Raw genomic sequence first — 23104 nt, 5'->3', positions numbered from 1 at the left:
CGTCCAATTAATTGGTACTATTTTGACACTTTAAAATAATGCATAGTATGGTATTTAATAGTATTTATTAAACCTTAACAAAAAACTCTGATGCTTTTTTCTAATTGATGGTTCCCAGTTCAGAGTCTGACAGATGTTTCGAGGGTATTTTGTATACATTGCTTTCGTTTGGTTTATTGAGTAGCTTTGAATTACATCAATATTTGTGCTGTCTTTAATTGCGTCATATTTTATCATTACTGTTGATGAATTCAAAAAAGGTTAATTGACTGAACTTACACTACTATACTGTATTTCATTCCACTATCAAAACATAAGATAACAAGAATGTGTCCATAGTACACGAATACCCATTCCCCCTATAATTTTCTATGTTCAATGGACCGTGAAAATGGGGTAAAATCTCTTATTTGGCATTAAAATTAGAAAGATTATATCATAGCTAGGGAACATGTGTACTAAGTTTCAAGTTGATTGGACTTGAACTGCATCAAAAACTACCTCGACCTAAAACTTTAACCCGAAGCGGGACGAACGGTACGACGAACGGACGGACGAACGGATGGATGACGGACGCACAGACTAGAAAACATAATGCCCATAAATGGGGCATAAAAAAAGGACAGACACAAAATTAGCCATTTTTCTATCTAAGTATTGTTTTACTTCCACTATCATGCAGTTTCTGTTTGTTGATTTAAAGAACGAATCTTTTTCTCCTATTAATGAAAATCAAAACGTCGCAGACACCCTTTTTAAATAAAATGTAATGTGTTATTGTCTACTGATAACTTAGAAAGATATAAGCTTTCAACATAGCAGGAATATATCAACTTTGAAAGTCATTTGTATAACCAAATAACTGTTCAGAATACGACCAACTCCCGTAATAGTTGCTGTTAAACAGATAATGACACAACGGCTGGGAAATACTATCGTTTCATATTAAATTAAAAGCTTCTTCTATGCATTTACTAGACTCGACCAAACTTAAGTAGCTGATATAAATCCAATTTGATAATACAATACGGTTTTGATTAAAATTTAATGAAGTTTTCAGGTTTAATTTAATTCGTTTCTCTATCATTTTCTCGTATGTCTGCATTTTGCGCCAATTTTTTCTCGAAACACTTGATGTTCCAATCTATCACTTGGCATTGCTTTGACAATAACAAATTGTATGGTAATCAAATAAATACTGTGTTACGAACATAATATACTCAACATTGATTCAAATGTACATTTTCATTCCAGTGAAGTATGTTATGTGTCGTAACGATATGCATCAAACCTTTTAAATGGATATGTGTATAATATATTCATCCGCATGAGCTTAATGAATCAAATCAATCAAATTTTTTATTGTTGTATAAACTTTACAGTTTGTGACCAACATATATTATCACAATAAACACAATAAACATAATTATATACATACACATGTTTACCTTGTTGAATTGTACGTATCATGCCCGACTATAAATACAATTTACTTACTTACTTACTTATACACAATAAAAACGGCATCAACAATTTAAAGGGGCACTAGCTACGAGAAATATAAAAAATAAAAAGTTTGATTTTTTTGTGTTCAATTAATAATGAAAGTGAAATAGTGAAATAACAATTCGCTTTTTGCAGCCAAAAAGGGTCAATTTTGTCAAATTACGCTAAGAAACATTGATAATTAGTTTTTCACTTGCAAATGAATTAGTCGACCTCTTTAAATCCGTATTCATGTGAACTTCAATTTAACCCCTAGCTAGAGATTGACAACGCGTGCATTGTACGTGTACTGGTTATTTAAAGAAAAAGAATGTCAACAATGACTTGAAGTGAAACTACGGTAAATCATTTGATTACTAATTCGATGCACATAAAATCATTCTTATACGGTTAAAAAGCAATAAGAAACATCTATTTTTAATCTATAGAATAAAATCAAACAGACCTATAAAAATCCAACTGCACATGTTGGTTTAATCTATTCATATCTTTATTGACGTTTACATCGCTTATATGGTCATCTGAGGTCAAATCGATAGATGGCGTCTGGACTAAAATACACACGAAACGAACCTGTATATTATCTACCCCATGCTCTGTAAACTGTTTATTTTAGACTTTTGGTAGTTTGGATAACTGTTTAACATTGTTATAAATCAAATATGAGAATTTGAGTCGTTTCTCTCTCTGGATTTTAAAATATCTTCCCTTTTCAATCAAGAGGGAGTGATCACTTATTCTAAATTTAGTGATTAATCTCCTTAATCTGAAAATTAGATGTATTTAGATAAGATTCTAGTTTGTAATCTTTTTAATTTTTTTATATAGATAAAATTTACTTATATCATCAATGTTTTCAAATTTAGTTTGAATTAAATCTTCATATCTATTTTTCATTTTTAATTTTATATCGTTTTTTATTTTATTCTCAATTTAACATGATACCATGGATACGGCAAGAAATGCCCGACACTAAATATGGTGTGGGTAAGAATTACAATGTCAATAGAATTGTCTGTTCTATGTGTTGTACTGAGTTGTCACGTTTCCTGCGATTGGAACCCATAAGCTTTGATACTTTATATTTTTTTTCAAGAAGCATGAAAATAGCTTTTGACAAAAAACAAGAATCACATAAAACATATTAATACATTCTATACAAAAAACTGCTAAAATAATTTAATTCCGACCGAAAAATAATCCTACTAAATTTTGGGCATTAACAATAGTATGTATATGCGTTTTTGATTATAATTTCAACAACGAAAATTGGAGATCTATTGTCATCGCCTTGTGTCTTTTGTTCAAATTTCATCTTTGCTAGATGTTAAAACTAAGCCAAAGTTGCGGTTAAAGGATAAAGTTGATTGGAGTAATGTATGAAACATTATATTTACATTATGATATCTTACTAGGTCTTTGTCAGCTTTTATAAAATTTAGAATGGAAATGGGGAATGTGTCAAAGAGACAAAAACCCGACCACAACAGCCGAAGGCCATAGGTGGGTCTTCAATACAGCGAGAAACTCTATAGGCTGTTCTTGACAACGATCAGTCAATTTGTTTCTCTGATTTGATGGCAATTTACAGAGATTCCTTATGGTACATAAAATTTTCTTCAAAACTTATCTGAATCTATTATTAAATGTTATGTTACATCTTTTTATATTTGTTGGTACAAACTTAAGAATGGAACTGAGAGAATATTTCGAAGTGACAAAAATCCGACTAAAGAACAGGGAAAAAACTAAGGGCATGTACTAATTGACTTCAACACAGCGAGAAAAAACCATACCTGGAAAAAAAAAGATAGCGATGCGTTTGACGTCTTTTGACAGGTATTGTAAATGTTTTGATTAAATTCATAAAAAAAATATTGCAAAAATACAAATTAAGAATTGCTAATTACAAATTAATATAATAGTGCAAAACAATAAGAATCTAATATGCCTGTTGTATGAACTTCATGGCATTGCATGCTCCAAAAATTATATCTATTATCTATTATTATCATATAAGAGATCAACAATAATGGATGTATTTACGTCATGTAATCTGGCAGGACATTAGATGTAATTATACCTGCAAAAATGTATATTTATTTCTAAATATATGCTATTTGTCAAAATTACACTACAGCTTCGATTAACATTTGAACTCCATTCAATTCCTCTTTACACCCTATTTGCAGAAATGACAACCAGATCTAATGAGATGAATAACGATAAACCAGCATGCTATTTTTTGTATGTATTAGGGACGACATCAAAAGTTCAATGTAGGATAAAAAACTTAATTCACATAGTTTTTTCACTGACCCCCCCTCCCCCCCTCTTAACTTAATTTGGGAAAAATTGATTTACCAATAGGGATATATGTAAAAATCGATTTCAAATATACAAAACTTGCAGAATTTTAACCCCCCCACCCCCAAACTATTTGATTTAAGTTTTTTATCCTACATCGATCTTTTGATGTCGTCCCTTAGTTATAGTCATCTTTTCCAGTATCTAGTTGAAGTACCCATTTATCGATAAACAGCTGAGATGGTGAATACATTGTACCTTCAGTACCCTTCCGGTGGTGTTTGCGAGACTTTTTCACTGTTGTTAAATTGTTAACGATGTTGTTGTATGTATGACAAAAATTTTGAATATTACAATTGCATACGGTCAAATAAAAAAAAAACATTCTCGTTCCCTATCGTTAGTTTTTCTGTTTTGAATACTGGTATGTTGTTCCATCATACGGAATGTATATTTCCCAACTCGTTTGCTTCAATGAGGCTTGTATAGGGTATATTGGGATACGGGATATTTGCCATTTTAATTTTAGGGATACGAGATATTTGTCCTAAAAGTAAATGGGATATGGGATATTGATGCATTTATAAGGATATTGAATTTTTAACATGAAAAAAAAATAAGTTGAATTTAAAAGTTAAGTACAGAAATATTTACATCTCACTTGATAAAATTGTCCCAAAAAGTTTAATATTAAAGGTTATTTTAGTGCTTTGTTGATTTTAATTGAGTTAATGGTCGTTTTATTTAAAAGTCATCCAAACCCAAGCGAAAAGTATTGATCTACTTTCGATATTTATATGTTCATGTGTACTGATAATTTTAAAAGTATTTGTTTTGCTTTCCATACTTCGTTCCTTATTGTTAATTTTCCTTTTTTGGATGGTGATGTTCCTTTGGCACTATCTTACAGTGTTTGTATATGACAACACCTCCGCTATGCCCGTGTCTGTTGTAACGTTTTGGATTTTAATGAGGGGGGCAAGGGGTTTAACTGTTATGCTGTTATGGGGCATTTTAATTCTTTGTTATCTGTTATTCTGAAAATATATTTACTGTTAGCTGTCATTGACTTATTCTTTGTTAGCTGTTATAGGACTATTATCTATTTTGTTATCTGTTATTGTGAGAATGTATTTGCTGTTAACTGTTATTGAAAACTGGAATGTTAGCATTTTGACAGCCAATCTTCCGTAGAATTTGAAGATAATTGAAAATTGTGATTTGAATGGATGATAGTCTCATTGGCACGCTTACCACATCTTCTTACAATGTATATCTATTGGGGTCTTTCTACTGGTAATATCGGGTGGCCCTATGCAGAAGAATTTCAGAAACATACATCACATAAACATATTAAAATCAATTGGACCCAGGACCATTCCAGTATATATTATTATTATACTTTGTATTAAATTCCATTGTCTGTGAACATGTAGCATTTTGTACAAATTATAATTCACTTATTACTTGTACAATAACTTATAGTATGGATTTTGTTATAAAAAAAGCATTGGTACACCCTATAGATTATTTTTATTCAATGACCACATAATAATCTTTATGATGTACTGTTACACCACTGTCCCTGATTAGGGGAGGATTGGACACCAACTAGCATGATAGCATGCTAACGTTGACGTAATCACATTCTGTATGTGCCTACTTCCAAGTCAGGAGCCTGGATTCAGTGGTTGTAGTTTGTTACTGTGTTACTAAGTTTCTCGTTCACTATTTTGTGGATAAATTAGGCAGTTAGTTTTCTCCTTTGAATTATTTTACATTACTAAGTGGTATGGGTTTGAATTATGGCTTTTGAAATTATGCAACATCTTTTTCTTTTAGCATTTATATTATAAGTGCTGCTCCTGACCACCATATTTTTAAAAGTTTTTTAACTGCTTCATATGGCGAAAATTGAAGCTCTGAAACCATTGATGCAAATAAAGATGTGTCTTCAGTTTAATTTTTCGATAAATACCCTTTTTAAAATCCTACAGCTTCTCCCATGCTGTACCCAAATTTCCCATATTCTATAATTTCACATAAGAGGCATGATTGGTGTTTCACTTGGTGTCATCCAAATTTTCACTAGGTCCAAATTCTATTATACTATCAGAATTGTCACTTGAGGCAATTTCTATTATCAGAAGAACCATAACTGGCATGCGTGTTTCAGTTACATGTCCTGTCTCAACTGATCTGGGTATTTTTATATTTTATAAGTAAGTTTTATCAGGAGGTCATTAAATAAAAAAAATATATTGTGAATCAATTTTTTTTTTTTATTACTTGTAAAGTATATATTGCTTTTCAGAAGAAAAAAATCTAAAAATCAAATTGATAATAAATTGTCACTGGCTGCACTATTTTCAAAAAATAAATAAAAAAAACCTAAATCATTAACAATTGATCCCTCAAATGCCCTAGATTAAAAATATCCCTATATCAAAAACAGAAACTAGTAATTTCGTTCAGAAAAATTCAACAATCATACTATAACTTTTTGTACAAGTTACGGAAAAAAATCAACCAAGGCAGAACTGCCTCAACGGCCGAAACGTCTTGTTTACACAAATTAAAATTTTCTAGGTCCATACCACAAGTTATATACTAAGATCTACGAGTCATCTACTGGATTGGTCCTGGGCAGATTTATTTTCATATTTCATTTACTGTTATCTGTTATTATCCCTTTTCAATTCCTTGTTATCTGTTTTCCACCAAATCAATTCACTGTTTTGCTGTTATGGGGACCCCCCTTGCCCCCCTCTTTAATGACCGAAATCTATGTATTACTGGTAAATAATATTAAGTCAGGGATTTAGTTACCACAAATCACTTAAAATCTTTACTAAATTCTAGATTTGGTTTTGAAGTTTGGTTCTACCTGTAAAAAAAATTATTTCAAACGGGATAGCACATCCTCATTTTTACGGAGATGTTGTTTACCGTGCCATTGGATGTTGGATGTGTAATGATTGATAATTTAGTCTCAGATGCATTACTAGTTGTAATTGGCTTTGAACTAGCTGTCAGTAACTGCAAGTACTCTCAGATCTGTACTTGGTGTCCTTTTGTTGATGGGATGTACAAGTACTCGGTCACGTCCACTCTCTGTTTTTGTTAGATGTATTTCTATTTGTATCCATCTGATGAGTTAAGCCTTTTTCAACTGATTTGTATAGTTCGTTCTTATGTTGCACCACTGTCCCAGGTTAAGGGGAGGGTTGGGATCCCGCTAACATGTTTAACCTCGCCACATTCTGTATGTATGTGCCTGTCCAAAGTCAGGCGTCTTTAATTCAGTGGTTGTCGTTTGTTGCTGTGTTACATATTTGTTTTTGTTCATTTTTTTTATACATAAATTAGGCCGTTAGTTTTCTTGTTTGAATTGTTCTATATTTGTCATTTCAGGTCTTTTTATAGCTAACTATGAGGTATGGGCTTTGCTCATTGTTGAAGGTCGTACGGTGACCTATAGTTGTTAATTTCTGTGTCACGTGGTCTCTTGTGAAGAGTTGTCTCATTGGCAATCATACCACATCTTTTTTTATATTATATGCTCATATGCATTGATAATTTTCTGAAATAATAAATGAAATAATCATAGATTTTTGTTAGATATATCTGATGAGTTAAGCCTTATTGTTGTCAATGTTTTCATTTGTTTTGATGCTTTATATGATTACAGGATATTTCATAGTGTTTTACCTCTTATTTTTTACGTGGAGTGGCGAGGATCTTCAGAGGTCTCCACGTTTTACAGATTGTTCTGATGTGCAACGGCTGTTTTGCCAGACAAGCTGGGCTGAGGGACGTCAGAGCACGTCCCATATCAAAAAGTAGATATTTCGCTGTATAAACTATGTTAATAACGAATAATTACTAAATAATCAATGTAAATTAATATATTTTCTTTCTATTACTGGTGTTGTGAGGAAGGAAATTAAAAAAAAAGTAACAAAAATATTGGGATCTATGTAATTCATAAAGTTCAAGATCACAGAGTCAAATGTTGTGTTATTTCTTTGCAAAACAAGGGCTGTGCAAATTTTGCCTGTTGTAAAAATATTGCAACGGTTAAGCGTAATGTAGGTACATTAGCAGAAAGCTTTCTTGTGTTAAATTTTGAGTTATTGAACTTGCATGGTAAATATCCACTTTTTGATATGGACGTGCTCTGACGTCCCACAGTCTCAGCTTGTCTGGCAAAACAGCCGTTGGATGTCAGAGCAATCTTGGACAAGTGACATGGTTGCGTCCTTCTGTTCTTTCCAACATAGGTTAACGTGTAGGATGAAGTTTCAATGAAAGAAGAATGCTATCAAAATTATATTTTACAGTCATATGCATCACGGTTTGAACAATTAAAAAAAAAAGTCTGAAATTAGACCCCTTACACATACCTTTAACATCACATAAAAGAGATTGTTATAGAAGGCTCTAAGATGGAACACTTCTTCTTTTGGACACATACATTGTATATTCTTATTTAACACTAGAAGTATGCACTAAATTTCCTTTAACACAGTTTGTTTTCCCAGAGTCAAAATTGTTGACGTTGTCGTTGTGATGATGAGGAATAAATGGGCTTGGGAATGAATTTATAATGATTTTTTGGGATATTTCAAAATAGTTTTAGGGATATGGGATATTTGTAAAAAATAATTATTGGGATATTAGGGGTAAACATTATAGGGATACGGGATATTGGGATAAAAACTTAATGGGATATGGGATATTGATACCCCCCCCCTAAACAAGCCTCTTCAATCGTGTCTGCAAATTCGTATAATATTTTAATGAACGAAATCATAATCTTTGTTTAACTAGTAAATTCAGGGATTTTGTGAATTCTTTCATAGATACAAATATTTGGTTTTGACGTGTGGTTTATCAGAAACGGAATATCACATCCTAATTTGTACGGATTGTTTTACCGGAAAGAACACAATCTGTCTACGCATTAATTGATAAAGTTATGAACTATTTGATATGTTTATATAACTTCAATAAGTATATAACATAGTCAATGTTCTGTTAGATTTTTCCTCCTTATCAATCGGGCAATACATTCACCTTCTTTAAATTTCCTTGCTAACTCAAAATAAAAAAATCATAAAAATTCCCCAAAAAGTCAAAAAAAACAAAAACCAATAAAAATCAATCAACAAACAAAATCCTGACTCAATGAGAAATAACAGAACACCCTAAAAATAAACAAACAAAAAACCCAACGAAAACGTCTACGTGCAAAGAAAACAGAAACATAAGAATTCAGATAATTGGCCAAAGAACGGAATGGTATAACGAGAATCAATCACAAAGCACTAAAACATGTTATTCTATGTATATCTTAAATAAACAGTTACTTGTAAATTGTATTATGGAAATGATCATAACGACTCGATTATAAATATTTGGGACAGATGGATTTTTGATAAGTTGTTTTCTATATCCTATTGCTAACAATCATCCACATGTTGTACAGCTCTGAGGAAAGGTAATACTTTCAGAAGTTGTTGCTTATTTCTGGGTTTTCAGTGCTCCGGAGGCCTCATTAAAATCGCGTTGTAATTCTACTACGATCGATGATGACATAATTATATTTACAGTAATTTATCATAACGTTGGGCATGAAAAGTGATAGAATAGTTATTTGCGCGAAGCTCATCAAGAGATACTGTTCTAGTTAAAAATATGATTCATTTGGCAATTTGTGCCTCATTATCGATCCAAAATGTTCGGAAGTTTCTTCAGAATTTAATTCGGTCGATTATTTTTTTATCATCATTTATTTAATGATCTTTCTCCTTCGATAAAACTTATGTCGACTCTTAACAAACACATCTGCGTTTTTGTCAAAATGATTAAATAAACTAATATCTTTTAGATCACTGTTTACTATAAGATAGAATGCTAGTGCGGAACAATCAAGCTTTCTTCGTTTTTGTCAACAAAAGATATGATATGGAAAAGACCGTGTGTGGTCTTATATCGTGATATAAGATGAACAACTCAAGTATTAGCGGTTTAAGAACAGATACCTACTATTCAATAAAATCCAATAAAAGAAACATAAAAGTTGGGCAATACTGTTTTTGAATAGAGTTTAGATCATTTAAACAAAATAAATGAAGACCAATAATATAAAAAAATGTCCTTAAGATAAAACGTTTTTGTTATATAAGGCAGATAAATGCGAATATCAAAAGATCGAAAGTTTGATTCACAACTATATCTATCAAGTTGATTTGTTGTTATTTTAGTTTTCAGTTTTATATAAATAATCGATTTACGATTGATTGTGTGGGTGTTTCTTAGTGTCCACTAACATTTGTATATCAATCAAAAGCTTTCCAGATATTGACTGAAGTCTCGCTGTGGGGAAACTATAGCGTTGGAGAGGTCCAAATAGCAACAATTTAACCTGATATACACGCTGGGGGGGGGGAGGGGGGGTTAGTTAAAAAAGATAAGCATAATATTACATTATTGTATTGTTTTAGTATAAGGTAGGACTGGATATGAAAATCTTTTGAAAATGGCAAGTACTTTATTGTTAATAAGAATTCATTGGTTAAATCTAAATTGCCTAACGCCCAGTGTCAAATACTGAATGCATGTTCAGGATGACACACAAGTAATGTATACATGTAACTGCTTTAGGTGTTGCTGTTTGTTTACATCGTTGGTATTCACCTACCTACATTACTATGATGGACATGTAGAAGCATTGAATATGTACATTGTAATATAAAAATAATTATTTTTGAAAAGTCTGATTTTTTAAATTAAATAACTGTACACTTCACTTGACAACCTTGATTTTTTATTTTCTATACATTTTTTTTTCAATTTAAAACTACTATACTACACATATGTCGTAAAGAGTTGCCTATAATTCTTATCATATAAACTGAAGACTTTGCCCAGACAACAGATGAAATTTCAAAAATACAACAATGTTTCTTGCCAAAGGAATAACGCTCATTCGTATATTTATACGGACTGCAATTTTAGGTTGACAATACTGAGTTACAATATGATTAGAAGTTTGCAGTGTTATATTTTGCAATCTACATGAGATCTTACATGCTGTTACATCATTGAAAGGTAGTTCTAAAGGTGAAGTTTAACTTGAAGAACCATTTTGTACGCTCTCCCATGAAAAAAGAATCTTTTATATCAACGTAAAAGAGATTAAATAAGTCATGGATGGTTAACTTGAAGATATTTTTTCCCTCAACCTTAGGAGGCTATAATAGATATAAAGCCTCATTGCTCAACTCAAATTGAAGACTGATGTATAGAAATATGGTTAAATTGGACTTTTTTGTTCACTAATGAGACCCATGCCGACGTAGCATAGTCCGGTCAGAATCGAAACGTTTAAACAAAAACCTTTGCAACAACTATGTGACGTGTCTGTATTAATGGCCATTTGCAAGGCAAATTTCTATCCCATCAATTGATCTGTACTCATATTTTCCATGGAGGCTCTAATTTCCCAACCATCCACCTGTTGTTGTTTTTTTTCTTTTTTTTTATCTTTTCTTTAAAGACCCTTCCATTTCGATTTATATTTTATGTGTTCTCTTTCTGAAAATGAATGTAACATTGGTCACTGGACGTTAAGTAAACATTTATCCATCAGTTTCCTCTATCGAGTTTCTAAATTAATCATATCCAATATAATTAATTAATAACTAACAGTGTACGACCTCCATTTAAGTCAATGTCGTTTGTAATAGATAAAAATGAAAAACTTGAGAACGACGGCGTGTTTCATTCTTGCATGTGGTAATCACATGTGTATACACATCTTCGTAAACAAAACTGAGGTCCATTTGTACACAAGAATGCATTCTATCTATATGCTTTAATCTTATCAATTAATGAAACAAGACTTCGTAATTTTCCCCAATCAAGATAATGGTTGTTTTCATTTATATTGTAATTTACAATGATAGTGAAATGTAGTTAGTTACTGTATAATGTAATTGTTACACTATTTATGTATTAATAATTAATACGTTCTTAAATACAGTGGAGATCACTTCTAACCTCTCATTAGAACTGTCAGGATATTCTGTCATAGAACTGTTCTAACCTGTCCTAGAACAGTTCTACCTAGAACAGTTCTACCCTAGAACTGTTCTAAGTAGAACTGTCAGAATCAGTTCTAGGTAGAACTGACTAAATCAGTTCTAGGTAGAACTGTCAGGATCAGTTCTAGGGTAGAACTGTCAGGATCAGTTCTAGGTAGAACTGTCCAAATCACTTCTAACCGTAGAACTGTCAGCAGAACTGACTAAATCAGTCAGGACTGTAGAACAGTTCTAAATGACGTCACTGCAATAAGGGCACTTTAGAATTTAGAAGAAATAAATCACTTCCAATTACTTTGCTATATATTAAAAAGCAGATTTTCTATATTTTTTACTGATCAAACGACTTTTATTACGTTACATGTAAAAATATCGAAGTGAATAGATGGTTACCCAACTCATCGGAGAAATATTTTTATAAGATTGCATACGGAAACATCATTGTTTACGTTTCTTCGTTGACTTCCCCGTTTTTAACAGTCTCTTCCTAAATAAAACTCTGCATTTAATTCATGGAATTTTAATCGTAATTTACCTTGTTTGCCTTGGATTTACATTCATTTAAGATTCTGTTTTGACAAAATTGTTCAAACGAAAATTGTACAGTGGATGAATTATGGGATATTTATGAAAAAAGTGTTGTACAACGTAAAAAAACATACATTTGCACCATCTCGTCAATTTAGCCAGACTTATCCATAAAGATTATAAATGATATCTGGGAGTCTGCAACTCAGAAAAATATAGTGGATCTGAACATGAATGAAACATTTGGCCCTGGAAGTTCGGCTACAAACAAAATCATGCATGTTTCTTTGCCTTCTTCAAATTATATTAACAGTATACTATTCCAAGAAGAGAACTTCCCATTCATGTACTTTATATTTTATTTTTAAAATAAAGTATATGAATCAGTCATGTGAGTGTTGGATGATGCCATTAAATAGTTTTGTTTAAAAAAAAACCATCACAAACTACATGTACTGACTTAAACATGTTCAAAAGTCACCCTAGCATGTTTAATGACGGTTCATTATTCATGTTATTATGGATACAGAGAGGAAATAATGGCACGCTAAATTCTTAGATATGGTATAAATGCACCTTGTCGCTATTTGTCTGCCATTACTGGATATCACACAGGTTCCCGTAAAATTTTGACGTCATAAAACAAAATATCTGACGCCACAATGGAAAAGTCATTGTTGTATGCTTCAAAAGTTCAAGAGGACGGGTCAGCCAGGATTAGCGATAAGGTGTATTGTGTTTCAAAGTTGGTGTCAGTTTTATCATACGATCCGTCTTCACATAGAAATAATATTGGTTTACCATGTTTACAATATTAATGAGGCCATATACATGTATTACATGATTAAGTGTAAATAAGTTCAGTTTTGGTTGATGCGGTCAAATAATTTTGTTAAACCAACTCTCACTAAGTCTGATAACAAAGTGTAATTATGGTCAGTTTTGGTTGATGCTGTCACATATGGTCAGTTTTGGTTGATGCTGTCAAATATTGTCAGTTTTGGTTGATGCGGACAAATAATTTTGTTATATTCATGAGTCAGTCTGAGATATCAAAACTACTGAAATTAGTTTACAATTCAAAATTTTGATGAAAAAGAGGACATGCTGGCACTATAAACTGATGTGAGCATAATTTTATTTTCCAATATTGCTTTCATTTATATTAAACAATCCATCCTGATATAAAAATATACGTGATTTACTTTGCGGCTATTAAGATTGACAGACATCATATACATAATAAAGTGCAAATATGGTCAGTTTTGGTTGATGCGGACAAATTATTTTGTTATACCAGTCAGTCTGAGGTATGCAAACTACTGATATTTGTTTATGATGCAATATTTTGAATAAAAAGAGGACATGCTGGCATTCTAAATTGATGCAAATGAAATTAGGTAGCATTGTGTTCCAATATTTCTATCATTTGTATTTTCATGATTTTACAATCCATCCTTACATAAAAATATTACAGATTTACTATGCGACTATAAGAGTTACATAAAAAAAGCAAATATGGTCAGTTTTGGTTGATGCGGTCAAATATGGTCAGTTTTGGTTGATGCGGTCAAATATGGTCAGTTTTGGTTGATGCGGTCAAATATGGTCAGTTTTGGTTGATGTGGACAAATATGGTCAGTTTTGGTTGAGGCGGTCAAATATGGTCAGTTTTGGTTGATGCTGTCAAGTATGGTCAGTTTTGATTGATGCAGAAAAATAATTCTGTTACATGTTACTGTCAGTCTGAGGTATGAAAACTACTGATATTTGTTTCTGATGCGATATTTTGAATAAAAATAGGAAATGCTGGCACTCTCAATTGATGCGAGAAAAAAAAGATTTACATAAAAAAAAAGCAAATATGGTAAGTTTTGGTTGAAACGGTCAAAAGATTTTATTATACGACTCAGTCTGAAGTATGAAAACTACTGATATTTGTTTATGATTCAATATTTTGAATAAAAAGAGGACATGCTCATTGGCAGATCGGGGGGGGGGGGGGGTTCAGGAGTTGGAACCCCCTTTTTTTTGACGATCAATGCATTTGAATGGGAACATATAGTTGGAACCACCCCCCCGCCCCCCTTTTTAAAATGGCTGGATCTGTTTCTGATGTGATATTTTGAATAAAAATAGAAAATGCTGGCACTCTCAATTGATGCGAGAAAAAAAAGATTTACATAAAAAAAAAGCAAATATGGTAAGTTTTGGTTGAAACGGTCATAAGATTTTATTATACGACTCAGTCTGAAGTATGAAAACTACTGATATTTGTTTACGATTCAAAATTTTGAATAAAAAGAGGACATGCTCATTGGCAGATCAAGGGGGGGGGGGGGGGGTTCAGGAGTTGGAACCCCCTTTTGTTTGACGATCAATGCATTTGAATGGGAACATATAGTTTGAACACCCCCGCCCCCCTTTTTAAAATGGCTGGATCTGCCCCTGCATGCTGGCACTATAAATTGATGCGAACAAAATTCTTTTCCAATATTGCTGTAACTTGTATAGTACAGTCCCTCTTGACCTAAAATTAAAACTGAAGTACTGTGCAGTTATATAGATTTGCAGAAAAAAAGAGCAAATAATATCAGTTTAGATTGATGTGGTCAAAAGATTTTTGTTAAACAGGTCCGTCCGAGGTATGAAAACTACTCGTAAACAAATATTACATTTGGTTAATGAGGTCAGCTAATTTTGTTATGTGATAACGAGCCATCCTGACTCCCAGAATAACAAATGTAAAACAATTCAACGGCCTAATTTATGTACAAAAAATGAAAGAAAAACAAATATTTTATGTTACACATCAACAAAAGAAAATGACTGAATTACGGGCTCCTGACTTGGAACAGGCACATACATGCAGAATATGGCGGGGTTAAACATGTTCTCTTGCCGATTATAAATCTGAAATAAAACCGGCAAAATAGCAAAACTCTATATAATATTAATCGCTATTTTGCCGAAGCCTTTATATTCAGACAAATATTTCTTAAAACTTATAAATCAATTCTAGCCGTAGAATTTATAAATCAATTTTAGCCGTAGAATTTATAAATTAATTCTGGCCGTAGAATTTATAAATCAATTCTAGCCGTAGAATTTGAAATCAATTCTAACCGTAGAACTGTTCTAGAAGTAGAACTGACCAAAGATTTGGTCAGTTCTAGCTAGAACTGTCTAAAACTGTTCTAGGGTAAAACTGTCAGGATCAGTTCTAGCTAGAACTGTCCAAATCAGTTCTAGGTAGAACTGACCAAATCAGTTCTAGCTAGAACAGTTCTAACCTAGAACTGACTAAAAGGTGTCAGGCTGACAGTTCTACATACTGTTCTAGAACAGCTCTCCTGACAGATTCTGACAGAATTTATGAGAGGTTAGAACTGATCTCCACTGTAGGTCCTCTATAGAAAATTTAAGAGTAATACATACTAATATGCATGATGCACACATGCATTTTTAAAACTTACCAGGCTTTAAATCTCAGCCCAAGAAAAAATTTGATGGAGTCTCTGTCACAATAATGAAGCTACTCTCATACAATATTGTCAAACATTTATGAATACTTTATCTTATATATATCAAGAGCGGCTATGTAGAAATGCTTCACTCGCTGATATATTTATTATCATTGGATACTAGATAGAAGGTCAATGAGTTCAAGGTCGTACTCAAGATAAGAAGAAAATTTGTTGACCAATGAAACATGATCATGAGTTCAAGGTCATTTGACAATGACAACCTTACTTTAATTAAATAGATGTTAGTTTAATCTAAAGGTAATACCATTATGATAAAATATTAACATGGACCGTTTCGAATGAAAATAAGGTTAATGAGAGATGTTTTAAAAAGGGACACATTAAGACATCACCTGCATAATGAAAATATATCGCTCGTAGCTGATACGATATTACGGGGCTTGCATTTCCTATAATGATTTGTTTAAAATTGGTCACATGAAAGTCATTGCTCAGATTGTTCTGGCCATATTCCTGTCATTCTTTCTACATTCATAACATTAAAGGTTGGAAAAAGTTCACCAGATTTCTTCTTTTACTGCAACACGATGCAAAAACAAACATTACATATATATTACCTTTGGTCAAGGAACCGAAAATTAGGTCAAGGGCAAGGGAACCCTGTCGAATGGACATTTACATTTTTTTAAATGCTTCTATAGAATAATTGTAGCATAGTTACTATAAAAAATGAGGGGGTAGGAAACACTGACATAGTCAAGGGATTTACCTTAGTCAACACACTCATGACATGAGGTCAAGGTCATACAGGCAGTTTCTGATGACACCGTTTATCTATAGACTAAATATTATAGTTGGCACAGATGATGCACCCACTTCCATATCATATAAATCTATAAAGGAATAACCGACGAACTGTTGAATATAGTTATCAAAAGTACCAGGATTATAATTTTATACGCCAGACGCGCGTTTCGTCTACATAAGACTCATCAGTGACGCTCAGATCGAACTAGTTAAAAAGCCAAATAAATACAAAGTTGAAGAGCATTGAGGATCCAAAATTCCAAAAAGTTGTGCCAAATACGGCTAAGGTAATCTACTCCTGGGGTAAGAAAATCCTTAGTTTTTCGAAAAATTCAAAGTATTGTAAACAGAAAATTTATAAAAATGACCATATAATTGATATTCATGTCAACACCGAAGTGCTGACTACTGGGCTGGTGATACCCTCGGGGACGAAACGTCCACCAGCAGTGGCATCGACCCAGTGGTGTAAATAGTTATCAAAAGTAGTGACGTTACCCAAATTTTTACCTGATCTGAGAGTTGTGGTAATAAGTCTTGTGTATAAAGTTTCATAACTGTTGGTTGAGCCAAACTTAAGTTAGGGAACGGAAACGTTTGTAAAGGTTTATAACTATAGAACGGTTAAAAATCAAAATTGCTCTGTGTTTTGTTGTAGTAATCATTTTTATCAGTTTCATAACATTTGGTTGAGGCAAACGGAACAGTAACAGACTAAACTCTCCCTCCACTACGACCGGGCATAAAAACGGACATCGTTTTTATGATGGCGAGACAAAATTTAGATGTATTCTTGGCTAAAAACAAGTTAATTTTGAAAAAAAGAACTTAGTCCGATGCTTAATATACTTCTAACTAAATAAGACAGTTCAGTTGTTATTAAAGAATTGCTTGGGAAATTTATTTGTCATAAACATTCTAAATCAAAGCTAAATAAGTGTTTCTTTATCATTTTTGAATTTGAATGAATTGCCACCCTGTTTTTCTCTCATTTTTATAATTTTATAAGATTTTAGCTCGTTTGGAATGTGTGGACTAATTCAGTTTCAAGAATGAATATATTGTTTGTGTAAGTTATAAATAACTTAAGCATAGGAAAATATTTACGTTTATATCAATTTAACCCTTTATTTATTTGATAATAAATATCAGATTTAGGATTAAATTTCTGAAAGGAAAATAGAGAAACTATTTTATATTTTCTGCATGATAAATCACACAAAGTGTGAAGAAATTGAACAACAAATACTTAACCAGACTTGACAAATCTAAACAATATGTTATTTACTCAAATATAACACCATATTTACAGATTTATTTTTGATAATGACGTCCTAATTTCGGTAACAGATGTGGATAGATTGATTTATATGTTTTATAAATTTTACTTTTAGTTGTACATCTACCAATGTAATAAGTGGAAAACTGAATTAAAAAAACTGCGCCAACATAAGAATGAAAATGCTAACCAATTTTTTTTATGTTTTTCAAACGATATCATTAAGTTTTATGCACACAAATTTAGACATATGTCACCAATTACACTTTGTTGTTGTTTTCTGCTAGAGTAATTTCTTCTCATTAATTTGGTATATAAAGGCAGGCAGAGAAAATGTCAAGGAGTACAACTCCACTTAGTATTTACTATGAATATAAAATTGAACGGAAAATTACTATGGTACAAATATAATTACTGTGTTTGTGGACAGGGAATCTCAAATCTTCCTTTTTCCACCGACGGTCAAGAAATGCTCGGTCAAATGCTTTTAAACATTCATAAAAATTACTCATTGGGCTATAAGTCTCATACAAGAACCATTGTTGAGATAAAAAGGCATACGGAACAGAAACTTGATTGCTTCTTGAAAATTTTATGTGTTCCGAATGATTGTAAGAAAATATGTTTGTAAAAACATTTCGTCATAAGTTCTCTGCTGTAATGTGATAACGTAAAAAAAATCCAAAACAATCATATTCACATTAGCATATCACATCACAGAAATAAATAACATAGTTTATATTACCCACATTCTTTATTTCACCAGCAGTAATATAAGAAACAATGGCACCAAGAAGCTAACTGTCTAAAACATTTGAATATCGAAATGCTTTCATATGTTTGCTGTAACCGTGAGAGAACTATAACTAGTTATTCTATGATAAAACTCTACTGAATTATTCGTTCAGAATGAAATAAATGTGATCTGTCTTTTATCTCTTAAAGTATCAAAATTTAGAATAAGCTGAACAATTTAATTATAAATTATGACATTAAAAAAATCACATCTTAAAACGTCGACGCGATGCTATACCATAATTATTTCTCTAAAGCAAGTGATACATGTACGAGATCTCTATAATCTAAATAAACCTTCATTCTCAATCAGTGTCAAAAAGATTTTACATGAACTGAACGGCAAACTGTATACAAACAGGCTGGTGCTAACAAATAACAGATCGCATATCATATATGCAAAAAATCTGTTTTGTTCTTCAAAGAAACATTGCTCACTATGGCATGTTAACTTCAATATCAATTGATTTTTGATTGCCCTGATTATTTTTTCATCCTTTTTTTGCGTGGTACATTATTGTTTTAGACCTTTTGTTTATGATAGAAAAGGGAGTTTATTGCTTTTTAATAAAAGATCTGTGTGTTGCTTTAAGTCTTATGTGTATAAACAGCAAATTAAGCAAAACGAAAAATACTTTTTGAGTGTGAATATTCTAAACTAAATGGTAAAATAAAAAAAGGATAACACAAAGCCTTAACTCAGAAACCCCAGACTCGGAATTTGAGACAGGTTACTACGAGACCAATCATGTTTGTTAATGCTCAGCTAACTTGGCTATCGTTTTGCAATAAATTTATTTAGATAACACACCTAAAGGGACACTGGTACATACCGACAAAAGAGCCAGCGAAAACCGAGACGTTAGTTCGTGTTTTTCCTTGATTTGGATACCAATAATTACCCTCAAGATTGATTAAGTGCAATATAGAGACATTCCAAGAAAAGTATGACATCGTACAATGGGAAAATAAATCTTTAAGTCTAACAGAAATGCTACATATACACACCTTGATAATTCAATGGACCCGAATTTTAAAGCAAATATTTGTAGCCAATTAATTTTTGTTTGGTTTCAATTTGTGGTTGACGAAATATTTTGCTAAGGATAGTTCAGTTATAAATATGCAATTACGTTCATAGAAACAGAAAGAACATCTCTAGCGCCCATTGTAGAAGGAACCTTTGGCAAGTCGCAAACACCCACAACATAATTGACCTTAAGGAGCATCAAAAGACAGACAATGAACTACAAAAAACAAAACAAATCGTGTTTTTCTCGCTAATATTGGAAAGGAAATCAAAAAAGAGATGTCGCTGTTTGATTTAATTAACTTCAAGGCAATAGTGTAAATGACTGACGTTTAAGTAGAGAGATTAGTCTTATTACAAATAAAACCAATTCCTTGTTGGAATTTGTAAGAGATTACGAGTTCTATCGCCGGCTCTGTTAAACTCAACTTGGTATTTCAATAACATATTTCACTTTTGAATTATGTAGTTATCAAAATCGGCAAACGTAAATTATATACATACATGTAGCTGTTACAATTTAAAAATGTGAGCATTGAATTTCATTGATTTTGCAATTCTTATCATAACTGCAACGTAAACGATAGAAGAAGATGTATCCTTTATTTGAACAACCATACACTGTATCGAATTTAAACACTTGTGATACATGTTTAGATCTAAACGTGTTTAGGATTGTGTTTAATTTCTTTACTTTTTCAGTAAGCACATAATATTTAAACATGACGTGAATTTAAACACGTTTAGAAATGAAAGTGTATAGAAATTAAACACATTTTCTAAGCTAAACAGGATTCTAAACACAATCCTAAACACATTGTACTGAGTGAGACACGTTTAGATCTAAACATGTAAAAAAAGTGCACAAAAGATTTGCTTAGGATTGTGTTTAGGATCTAAACACCATTTTTACAGTGTAGACATATTAATTATACGCCGCTACTTCGGTGGAACAACCAACCTTCTACCATGGAAGTAGCAAAGACAATATACACACTTCCATGTTTCTACAGATAATGCTTATTATTTTACATATTACCTAAGCAAGCTGTATTCTGTATTGGAACGTTTCAAAACACAACAGATTCAGTAATTGAACGCTTAAAAATATGTCGTACTTGGTCGGTTTGATTTCTCATCATTTATATAATCAGACCCAGAATGCATCAATTATTTGTTTGTTATGATCGTCTAAAGATTACATTCGTCAAATGTCTGACCATCATAATACCAATTTGTTCCACTTGTAGTGAAAGCTATTTGTGAATGCAAATCGCATTTTTCTGTATAGACTGGCTAGTATGCCGAATGAAGCTATCATGGAAGTAACCATTGTACCATGTTGTAGTGTTTGACAGAGTTAATGGTTCGTTAAAATAAGTACCAAGCGCACAATAAAGACTTCTTTATATAGAAAAGTTATTTGGGATGAAATTGTTTTTCTTTTGTAAAGTGTTGATATTATCTTTTTATTATGAACTCTTTTGTGTACATATTGAAAATCTAGTGTGTTCCTCCTGTTCTCGATGATGCACGTTTATCAGTTTATGCGGGTTTGAAATACATATTTTAACCATTATTGTTATTATTGCTGTTCTTAAGGCTGGCAATTAAATCTGGATAAAAAAATATGTGAGGTCTTCTTCAATGAAACACCGAGTACCGAATGACACAAATAAAACATTTTGCTCTTTTAGATCTTTGGTTTGTAGTAAAAACTTAGTTTAATATGATTGCACACTTGCGTACAAAATGTTGATCCTAGTATCTATTGAACAATTGTTAGCTTTCAAACGATCAAAAGATTTGTGTTGCTGTTACACGACCATGTTAATGTGTGTGTACATATATGTACATGTGTTATCATATGGATTAACTTTCGTTTTTTTAAAGCGTGTTTGTCATGATCTGTCATGTGTCTTCCTGTAAAAAAAAATCATTTCAGTCAAATGCAACATTGCATTTACAACATCTGCTATGTAAAAACTTTTCTAAATTATGTTTTTGACATAATCCTGTAAATTAATATTTCTCATAAAGATTCCCTAGACGTATACATTTCCTTTTCGGGAATTAGGTTTATTGGGAAAATAAAACAACTTTCTCATTAAGTGGATTAACACCGTAATCTCTTAAAGGGTATATAAAAGATACAGATCAACACCAAATATCAAATCTACACTTGAAAAAAAAATTTGCATCATATCATAATGGATCTTGGGCAAAGTAGACACGATAAAATGTTGTAAATCATGCTTATCTAAACATTTTAAAATCATTTTTAATATTTGCATATGTGTTTCAAATCTCTATCAACACTTATACAAACGCTCATAAATGTTTAGAAGTACTGAGGTTACTATATTTTAGAGATTACTTAGGCGTAAAAATAGAACAAAAACAATGTACTCATAATTTGCGATGCAACAACTTTAGAGGTAATTCTTTACAACGTTCACGCGTTCGCGAACGCTCGAAGTCGAATATTTGAAAGCCTATATGATGTATAAGAACCGAAAAAGTTGAAAAGGCAGTGGCGGATCCAGGGGGGGGGGGGGTTCCGGGGATTGGAACCCCCCTTTTTTTTGGCCGATCAATGCATTTGAATGGGAGTATATAGTTGGAAACCCCCCCCCCCCCTTTTACTCTGGGTTGGAAACCCCCCTTTTTAAAATGGCTGGATCCGCCACTGAGAGGTGAATGACATATAAGGACATAAGAAATAACTACATGTAAATCCATGTAATGTCAACTTAAGATAATTTTACGAAACTAAAGCTCCAAGTTCTGCATGCAAAGTTGACCTTGGATGTATTTGACCTTTTTTAAAGCTCCTCACGTTTTACAGTACCTATACATCCTTTTTGGCTTTCATATTTTTGCGTTTAAGCCTACGTAAATATGGTTATAAAATACAGAAAACCGCTTAGAACGCATCAAATTTATAGTGTTATTTTATTCGTATTAAACTTCTTAGTTGTAAGTCAAAAGATGCAACATATTCTTTTGTACCGAAACAAATCTATTTGATATGTAATTTGCATAGGATGTTACTGGGTGAACTCTATTTGTCTATGTGTACTCTATTTGATCCTCTCATACTTAGTGCACGATACGGATAATTGGTGCTGCATATAATGTCTCAACATCATGAAAATAGGAAAGAACTTGTCAATACTATTTAAACATTTAGATCCATCTTATTACTCCTATAGTACACGACATTTTAATATCTTATAGATAATTAATTTCG

General features: G+C 32.1%; 1 protein-coding gene across 7 annotated transcripts in view; it reads right to left on the bottom strand.

Annotated features, from left to right (window-relative positions):
• Window positions 1-23104, bottom strand: part of LOC143072480 (C-C chemokine receptor type 1-like) — a 123492-nt gene that overhangs the window by 29073 nt on the left and 71315 nt on the right. The window lies entirely within an intron of this gene.

The sequence above is a fragment of the Mytilus galloprovincialis genome, chromosome 4 (genome assembly GCF_965363235.1).
Source record: "Mytilus galloprovincialis chromosome 4, xbMytGall1.hap1.1, whole genome shotgun sequence".
NCBI lineage: Eukaryota > Metazoa > Mollusca > Bivalvia > Mytilida > Mytilidae > Mytilus > Mytilus galloprovincialis.
This window is presented reverse-complemented; position numbering and strand designations above follow the sequence as displayed.